The sequence below is a fragment of the Lactuca saligna genome, chromosome 6 (assembly GCF_052625555.1).
Source record: "Lactuca saligna cultivar CGN05327 chromosome 6, ASM5262555v1, whole genome shotgun sequence".
NCBI lineage: Eukaryota > Viridiplantae > Streptophyta > Magnoliopsida > Asterales > Asteraceae > Lactuca > Lactuca saligna.
In genome coordinates this window covers 33,104,359-33,114,579 of record NC_136422.1, presented here as the reverse complement: position 1 = coordinate 33,114,579, position 10,221 = coordinate 33,104,359, and the positions used below count along the sequence as shown (strand labels likewise).

The 10,221-nt window shown below is 41.1% G+C and overlaps 1 non-coding gene across 1 annotated transcript; it reads right to left on the bottom strand.

Annotated features, from left to right (window-relative positions):
- Positions 1 to 9,016: 9,016 nt before the first annotated feature.
- On the bottom strand, positions 9,017 to 9,123 carry LOC145003689 (small nucleolar RNA R71). The gene has a single exon (XR_013662136.1). It is a non-coding gene; the product is annotated as a small nucleolar RNA R71 (small nucleolar RNA).
- Positions 9,124 to 10,221: the final 1,098 nt, after the last annotated feature.

Genomic DNA, 10,221 nt, shown 5'->3' with positions numbered 1-10,221 from the left:
CACAGTTTGAACATTTTGATAAACCATAGCCTTTTCTTTGAGTTTTTGTGTCTTGTCTTTTGACAGGCGAACGAATTCAACCGAATTTTCTAAAATTAGGGGTTTCTCATTCTCGGTTTCGCTTTTCATAAACTCAGAGCAGTCAACCACATCTTCTACCGAGATATCACTCATCTCGCTTTCATCATCAAATTCAGATGTGTTCTCTAAGTTCAATTTGTTTTCTGAAGTTAATTTGGCATTCGACAAGTCAAACGATTGAATAGTGTCTGACTTAATTTTCAACCTATCATTTTCATCTAAAATATCTTTTAGCATACATTTATGTTCCTTAGAATCAATGAAGGTTTCTATCTTGTCCAGTCCAATTTTGTAAGACATGGATGTCTCTTCTGATGACACTACTGATTCACATTCAGCTATTACTTCATCTTCCTTAAATTCAAGAAAGGGAAAAATCATCTTATGAATTTTCTTTCCTATCTCACAACTTAAATGCAATTGAGCAATATTCGTATATAAACGCTTAGCAATTAAACAAAAAACATTCCTTTGTTTTAAAAACTTTATCTTGTCTCTTTGCAAATAAATGATTTCATCCCTAGCCCTAACAAACTTCTGCTCCTTCAGATCTATCCACATGAGTCTCTCCTTACTCTTCGTTGTCACCTTGCTGATTTGGTCAGTTAGGTTAGAATTTGTTAACCGAGTTTGCATGAGACTTCCGCTTAAATTAGAAAATTTAATTTTTAATTCATTTAATTCTTCTTCATAATCTGTTATTGGTACTTTAAGTTCTTTTATGATGAATTGTACCTTTTTGATCAACCGATCGCAATCGTTGATTTGCTCACTAATAGGCTTTGCTGCGAAACACTTTTTTTTTCAGTCAGGTTCGGTTCCTCACTTTCACTTTCGGTTGAGGAACCAGCTGTGAAAATCAAACACTTTCCATCCCAACCTACTTCCTTTGCCACATAAGCCTTTCCATGAGTGGGCTTTCTCACCTCTTCATCTTCAAAGTCGGTTGACCAAACTTCAACGCCACCGAACTCGTCTTCATTAGCATTCTCCTGCACAATCAAAGCATTCATAGAACTATTAGTCGCCTTCTTTTTCTTGGTCTCTTCCAACTTGTGCATATAGTATACCTCATCATCTTCATCAACTCTTTTCTCAGCCATTTTCCTAAGCATGCAATCTTTGGCAAAGTGGTTCTTTCCATGACAGTAATTGCAGTCGTATCCTGAGTCTCCTGCAAGCTTGCTCTCCTTCTTATCTCCATCCTTTTGAGAGGAGATCTTCATTTCATCCTTCACCTTCTAAGAGCTATAACTTCCCTGCTAGTTTTGGTTCTTGTTGACAGGGAATTTTCTCCTTGCAAACATCTTTGGATTGGTGACCATCATAGCATACTCCTCGCTTGTAAGGTCACACTTAGACATATCATAATCTTCTTCTTCTTCTGCAACGCTTTTTCCTTTTGAGACAAGAGCCGGCGATCCCACACCAGAAACCACTTTCGCTTCTTTGGTCACTACACTTTCATGGGACTTAATTATTCCCATAAGTTTTGCTAGCGAGTAAGACTTAAACTGTTCATGCGCTTTCACAGTAGAGACCACAACCATCCATTCCGGTCTCAGCCCGTTCATGAAAGTCACCTTCTGCTCGATTAACTTTCTTTCTATTCCATGCTTGATCATCTTACTTAGGAGATGATTGAACCGATCGAAATTTTGTATGATTTTCTCCTCTGGTTTATGTTCAAAAGCTCAAAATTCTGTCAGCGGCAAGGTTTGAATGCAGTGTTCCAAATCTTCATTAGTTGAATAGAGTTCTTTCAACCTATCCCAGATTTCTTTAGCCATCGTGCATGAACCAACTAACCGAAAAGTGTCATATTGCAAGGCGAATCGTATCATTCTCATAGATTTCATGTTACAAAACAACTTGTCTTTCTCATCCCATGGTATCTTCTATTCATCTGCCACCAGCTTGTTATAGTCCTGTTGGGACTTAACTGTCGTGTTCGTTCCCGAATGAACAAACGGTCCAAGTGTGATGGCTTCCCAGATGAGATAGCATTATCTTCAGATCCAATCACGTAGTCTTCAAAGTGAAGCGCCCATACTTCATAGTCTTGAGTGTAGAGTATGGGTATCCTGGTTGTATATCCAGTGTTGTTTGAGATGTTGATGGGATTTGTTTGCGAATCTTCGTGAGACATGGTGAGCTGCTAGAATCAAACCTGTAAACTTGAGATTAGGGACAGAGTTGTCGTTGAAACAAAGACGAGGGCTTTTATTTATACGATAAAAGCGGAAACCCTAAGGAATTATGAATACAGAAGGAATGTGTATTGATCACACAGTCTCCTGATCTGATACCAATTTATAGAACAAAAGTTCTTTAAGGATCGTTAGATTCTATGCAAGCAAAAAGTTATGAAAGAAAATAAGAACACGAGAATGGCTTTAAATGTGTCATATGATTAATACTTCAACACCTCAGAAGAGCTCGACTAAGAACTTCGATTGTAGAGGTGTTTAGGGTTACAAAATAAAGATCGTAATAATCAAAAACGTATTATGCATATATGCATGCATATTTATACTATAACCCTAATAGATAATCACGGATGGACAAGCCTAATCCGGATACAAAACACAAGGCGCAAGACGCAACACAAATGGACTCTACAAAAGGGAACCCGAGTTTGTGCATCTTCCACAGTTCATTGGAGGTAAAAAGTTGTAACCTTGCTCTTTCACTTGTTAAATACCATTTTAGGGAGATTTAGGGCTTTTATGAGCCATTGTTGGTGACCAACCACGATTGCAATCATGGTTGGGGTTTGAGACTTCAGAATCAAGCCATTAAGGGAATCACAAGGCAGTTGGGGGTTGCTTTTGCACCCATCTAAGGCCCCATGCATCTTAAGAGCTTATTTTATGACCTTTTGAGCTCAAAGTCCCATGCAAGCATGTAAAGTTTGTAACTTTACATGCTAGAGCAATTGAGGGAACTTAGATCTACCTTTTGGTCAAGATTTATACGCTGGAAAGCAAGAAATGAGACTTGGACATGCCCGAGTCGACGATTCGTTCTTGGGACTCGGAGAGTCCGAGGCAAAACACCCCTTTTTTGTTAAGGTTTGAAGGAAACCAGTTGAGCTCTAGAAGGGTTCTTAGAGGGTCCTAAGGAGTGCCCCAACATATTGGACTTATCCTTAGATCTGGAGTTCATGGGACTCGACGAGTGCAAGAATGGACTCGACGAGTCCAAGGCAATCTCCTTATAGTTAAAGATGAAAACGACAAGTTGTTCATACAACTCGGCAAGTCGGGGACAGGACTTGTTCATCAGATGAAGAGGAACTCGTCGAGTCATCGCCAAACTCAACAAGTCGAGTCATGGTTAAGGACGTGTAAAGGGTTAGGGACTCAACGAGTTGATGGCCCAACTCGGCGAGTCGGGTCAACTTGAAGTTGACTTTGACTTGGACTTGTCTAGAGGGTAAAATAGTCATTTTACCCTAAGACTAGATATCAGATTCTGACTTGGTGTTTTGTAGGATTATAGTCGGAGGATTACCAGAGCAGCAGTCAGTTAGTTGTCGAGCAGTTTTTCAGCAGTCAGCCCTACGAGGTGAGTTACCTTCCAGTAGTGGTGGGTCTACGGCCACAATGTCGACCCACTAGTAGGAGTTGTACGTTAGATGATTTTCTTTGTGATATTCATCTAGCTTTGCTGCTACCTATTATGCTTATGTGTTTTCATGATATGTGTTATATGGTAGTAATAGTAGGGGTGAAATAGTCCGCGGTTGTCGGGTGAAATAGACCGGCGGGTACGTCAGGCACCCCAGAATGGCTTGACCTGGGTAAGTTAGACACCCCAGAATTGTATGACAGTACATTATGTTATGCTATGTGTTATATGGTAGTAGTAGGGGGTGAAATAGTCCCCGGTTGTCGGGTGAAATAGACTGACGGGTACGTCAAGCACCCCAAAATGGCTTGACCTGGGTACGTCAAACAGACCAAAATGGTTTGACCTGGGTAAATCAGGCGCCCCAGAATTGTCTGATAGTATATTGTATGGTACGTGGTACTGTGGGGGAACTCACTAAGCTTCGTTCTTACAGTTTTCAGTTTTGTTTCAAGTACCTCTTCAGTGAAGGGGAAGGAGCCAGTGCGGTAGCTGCACATCATACACACGCCTCAGATTCCGCTTTTTGAGTTTTCCTTAGGATTATACTCTAATACTATCACTATCTTATGATTTGGAATTTCAAACATTAATCACAATTTATGAAATGTTATGATTTAACCATGTTTTCCTACGAACGTCTTAATTAAAGCAATTTATTAACGAAAATTTTAGTCATGATTTTTGGGACGTTAGAAGTTGGTATCAGAGACCTGGTTTGAGGGATTCGGACACACCTTCGGGGGTGTCTGGACTCAAATCGAGGGATTAAAAGATTTTTACAAGAAAAATGTTTCCTAAAAGATAAGACAAAAGAGTTTTGAGAAACAATAAAGTGTGTGATCTGCGCACCCGGCCGAGCTCAAGTAAGTATTCCCCAAAGTACCCATACAATGTATATATTATGGTTATCAGTTTCAGTAGAACAGCATGCTAGAATAGGACTAAAGATCTAGGAATGACGCCTTATGTGCCTGTTTTATGTGCTTCAGCTTATGAGAATTGCATGCTATTATTGAGTAGACAGTAATAGGATAGCCTGTTTAGGTTATGCATAGTAGTATGAGCTCAGCATTGTATGCTAGTACAATTTCTCACTATAAGAACAGATTTACTAAAGTAGTTTTCCTGCATCCGAATGTTTCTTGCTTTGTGCTTTGTCGGACTCCGAATGATGGGAGTTGGTTATTAGGTGAATACATCACGCCACATGTGATCATGGTTGAATAATTTCGGACGGCTGGATTTACCCCTATTGCGCAGCTCTTGTTTAAGTCTAACCATTGGAGGGACGAGCCTTTTACTCGAAGAATTATCCAAGCCTCATTACATATGATGGTATTCAGGTAATGGCTAATTGGCATTACAAGGAGGCCTTCATCAGCTGAGGACCGGTTTGGGTAGAGTCAGAGATTTCCCTTGGGTAAGCCTAGGATGAGAATAGCAGAGATCAGCAGTGGTAAAAGGGACTTGGTAGAGTCAATGCAGTCCTTGAGGAAAGTATGGATAGATGTGGAAGGTAGTATGGGCCCGTACTACTGAAAGCAGAGGATCTGTACCCGAATTGAGGAAGGCTAAGGAAAGACCAGGGAGTTTTTGGACATGAGACAGACTACGGAAACTGTGGCAGAGATCACCGCGAAGTTCCGGGAGAGGGCATTGATGGTGCCCCAGTATGCGGGAGATGACGATATGAGGAGGAACCGCTACCACGACATGCTACGAGCTGACATTCAGGAACATGTTAGTTTTTCAGCTTGCCCTACCCTGGATTCTATGATTTCCAGGGCAAGGGAGAGGGAGATTGATCTGGAGCACATCTGGAAGAGGAAGGTAGAGGAGGGGCAGGTGACTGGGGTTCGGGGAAGAAGTCCAAGGGATTAGATGCGGGGCTGAAAGACTAGCAGAGTCGTAACTGCTGTAGGAAATGCGGCAAGTTGCATGAGGGAGTTTGTAGGATGGGAGCGTCTGGCTGCTACAAGTGCGGCAAGATGGGGCACTTCAGCAAGGATTGTACCGCCCCTGCACTCACCTTTCATACATCAAAGTTGATGTGTTTCCACTGTAACCAGAGGGGCCACAAGAAGGCCAATTGCCCCCAGGTGACAGCAGCAGCAGTCGTGTCAATGAAGGCGCCAGCCCCAGCGACCGTGCAGATTACTGATGGCCGGCAGGGCAAGGCGGAGGCTCCAGTGGTGAGGAGCTGGGCTTTCCACTTAACTACCGAGGTGGCACACGCCGCACTCGATGTGGTGACGAGTATGATTTCTTCCCCATTGATTTATTTATATGATGTTCATGATATTGATATATGTTATGTATATGCATGTTTAGGGTCGTTCCATGTGAACGATATTCCTGTGCAGGTGTTGTTTGATTCAGGTGCCACTCGATCTTTTGTTTCTCTTGCGCTTAGCAAGAAGTTTTCCAAGCCTTCGGGTATGTTAGATTGCCCTTTAGAGGTAGAGATTTTCGATGATCGCTCGGTGCGAGCATCAGCAGTATTCTGAGATTGTGTGATGAGATTATTCGAGGAGCGCTACCTAGTAGACTTGGTTCCCATACCTTTTCGGGGGAACAAGGTTATTATCTGCATGGATTGGTTAAACCCCAATGAGGCGTTGATCGACTGTGCGCAACAGTTGGTGCGGATCAGGACCCCAAGTGGGGGAGAGCTGGTGATTTAGGGCGAGAGGCCACAGCGAGGATCGGTCTTATGTTCAGCAGCGAGGGCCAGGCATTACCTTCAACAGGGTTGCGCGGGATATGTCTCCTATGTCATGGACACCTGGGAGGCTGGTATAGCGAAAGTGGGCGATATGCCCGTGGTGCGAGAGTTTTCCGACGTATTCCCCGAGCAGTTGCTTGGGATACCTACAGAGAGGCAGGTGGAGTTTAGGATCAACCTAGTCCCTGGTGCGGCTCCGATAGCCAAGGTACCGTATCGGTTGATGATATGTGCATAATTAGTTCATATTAAGTATACATTTTTATTCATTTATTAGCTTAATTATCGCATATTATGGACAAAAGGTACTTAAAAGTGTTAAATTATGTTTTTCAGTCCAAAAATGAAGCTCGGAAGAAAAAGGAAGCAGGAGAAGCGGTTAGGAGCTCGAGAATGGAATAAAGAAGAAAAACACTAAAAATGGCACCTACTCAGTGAGTCAGATAGACTACTCGGCGAGCCTAATCGAAGAATCGAGAAGATAATGACTCGGGATTCCAGAGAGTTATCGCAATACGGGGAACGTGAGAGGGACTCGACGAGTCACCACTTGACTCTACGAGTCGATTCGTTTATTTAAAGATAATTCCACAGATCGATTGAGGAGAGTTCTGGGATGATTCAGAAGTACTTTGCTACGATTGAGAAGCCAGAAAAACCCTAGAAGACGACGAAGGAAGCTAGAATTCAATTCCGGAGAGTAATTAAGGCAAAATTTCATCATTCCACTTATTCTTTTGTTTTATCATTATAATTAAGCAACTTGACTTTGTTTGTTTGTTGTTATTTACTTTAATTATGAACTAAAACCTTTAGACTTCTATTTGGGGATACAAAGTTGACAATATGGTTTGATTGATTGGTAGGATTAATTCCAAGTTGGTGAATTTTTGTTATTTTAGCTTGCTAAAGAACCTTGTGTGTGAATAATAATTAATTTTCTGTTAATAGGAAGATAATTGATTAGCATGAACATCTTTTGATTATTGACCTCATATGATATGTGACCACTATATTATATGTCTAGGATTAATGAATATGAAACTAGAATTAATAAGAAAATTGAGTAAATTCATGTGCAAGCTTGTAAGATGACCATCAAACAAGAAGTTAATTAAAATAATAAATTAGTTAACTATTGCAAGTCTAACTTAACCCGAATAATTAATCTAGTGAATATAATTAAATTAGACAATTGGCCACTGTTTAAGTTAGTTTATTTGCTAAGGATTAGGGTTGTGAACACAAATCTAATCACTTGAATCGGTAACCAACGAAAGAATTAATCCATTGCACTATTACCTTAAAAATCAACCATAGAGTTAATCAAGTTGAACTAAACATAAGTTCCTTTCCAATTATTAAATCTAGTTAAGTCGTTATTTTCTAGTCTCAAATTAGTAATAGTTAGTAAGTTTCTAGTCTTGTAAAACTAGAGAAAAACCCCTACTTCTTAATTAACTCAAATAGAATTAGTTTTTAATTTAATTTTTCGTTCCCTGTGTTCGATACCCTGCTTATTTAGCTATACCACAATTGATAGGTTCACTGCCTTTTGTGTGTTATTTGATAATTAAAAGTAGGTTTAAAACTAAGTGACTTTACACACATCAAGTTTTTGGCGCCGTTGTCGGGGAACGGTTCTAAAATTAGCATTAAAAATCTAATTCAATCGATCCTTTGTGTGAGATTTATCTTACACAAAGTTAATTTCTGTTAAGTTATTAGGTAGTAAAAAGAAAAAAAAAAAAAAAAAAAAAAAAAAAAAAAAAAAACCTGATTTTACCTTGGACTCGCCGAGTGCATTCGCCCAGACTCGGCGAGTACGACACTAAATCAGCTTTAATTTTATTATATTTTTTGTTCTTTTTACGTGTTTTCTGTTTTGTTTGCAGTTGTTTCATGACCCGAGGATCTGATACACCTCTGATTCCCCCTCTTGAAGATCCGGAAACCGCACTAAGAAGGAGCAAAGGCAAAACCGTTGGAGAATCCGCTTCTTCAAAGAACTCACCGCTCAAAAACCTCAAGTCCGTTTTCAGCAAGAAAAGGAGCAACAAATCAGGAGCATCCAGTGCCTCGTTGACAATCGAAGACTCAATTCAAAAAGACACCGAGTACGAAACCGAGGAAGAAGACGAACCCACATACGAGCACACATCCGAGTTTGAAGACGATTTAGCCACCGCTATGGCTAATATTGACGAAATCCCCAGGGGGGAATGGAAGAAGAGGATGCGTGATGACACTGGCCCGAGACTTGTGCAACCCGCAATTCCCGCAACCGCTACTTTCGAGCTAAAGGGCCATATTCTCGCTCAACTCAAGGAGATTCCTTTTTACGGGAAAGATCACGAAGACGCCTATAAGCACTTAGATGAAGTAAATGATGTGGCTGATTACTTCAATGTACCAAATGTGCCTCGCGAGATCCAGCTTCTTTGCATGCTTCCTGTCACATTTAAAGGAGCTGTAAAAGATTGGTTAAAGTCACTTCCTCCCGGATCGGTCACCACATGGGCCAAGATGAAAGAAGAGTTCATAGACCATTTCTGCCCACCTTCCAAGATAGCCAAGCTAAAGAAAGCCATTGCCAACTTCGAGCAACAACCCGGAGAATCTCTTTATGAAGCTTGGGAAAGGTACAAGAGCCTACTTAGAAATTGCCCACACCATGACCTTAATAGCCAACAAGAGGTCTCCATTTTTTATGATGGAGTTAATGTCACCACAAGGCAACTACTCGATTCACAAGGCCCGCTCACCAGAAAGCCGCCTCTGGAAATCAAGGAATTAATTGAAGACTTCTCTAAGCATTCTAGAGAATACCACAATCCGAGGAATGAAGTAAGTCGTGGAGCAATGAACTCGGTGAATGATAGCATGGCGGCGGTAATAGCTAAGCTCGATAGCCTAGATCGAAGAATGACAAAAATGGATCAAACAATCCATGCTATTAGGGTAGGATGCAAAAATTGTGGCGGCTCCCTCCTCACCAAGGATTGTGATCGAGACGAAAATGGAAATAAAAAGGCTCAAGTATTTTACTCTAGTGGCGATAGATACGACGAAGATTGGAGGAAACCGAAGAAGGAATGGCTCCCATACGAAGAATATAAAAAGGCTAAGGAGGAGAAATACAAGCAGAAGGAGAGGGGATCCTATCAAAAGGAAGAGTCGGTTATGGAAAAGAAGGCAAATTTAGAAGATATGCTCACAAGATTCATAACCGCGTCCAAGAAAAGACACAATGATCACGATGTAGCAATGCAAGAAACCAAAAATATGTTGAGGAATCAGCAAGCATCCATTCTCAACATTGAGAAACAGTTGGGACAGCTTGCACATCAAGTGAATGAAAGAAGACCGGGCCAACTTCCGAGCAACACCGAACCCAATCCAAGAATGGAGAATGTAAGTGTAATAACCTCCAGCAGTGAAGGAACATTTACAGAAGCACTGAGAATCTCCAAGAAGAAGGCAGAAAAGGTAGAAGAATCGGACCCAGCAAAACCCGACTCGACTCGCGGAGTCACTCCATTGGACTCGACGAGTCCATGCACAAATGATAAACCTATCAGTTCTTTGAAGCCTTATAATCCTCCGCTGCCATACCCAATCAAAGCCATGCCTGTAGAAAAAGTAGAAGCATACAGAACCTTCATGAAACATGTTAACGCTCTACAAGTTAATGTGCCATTTATGGAAACAATACTCCAAACACCTAAATACTTCAACTTGCTTAAGGGCCTTTTTGCTGCTAGGAAAGATTTGGCTGA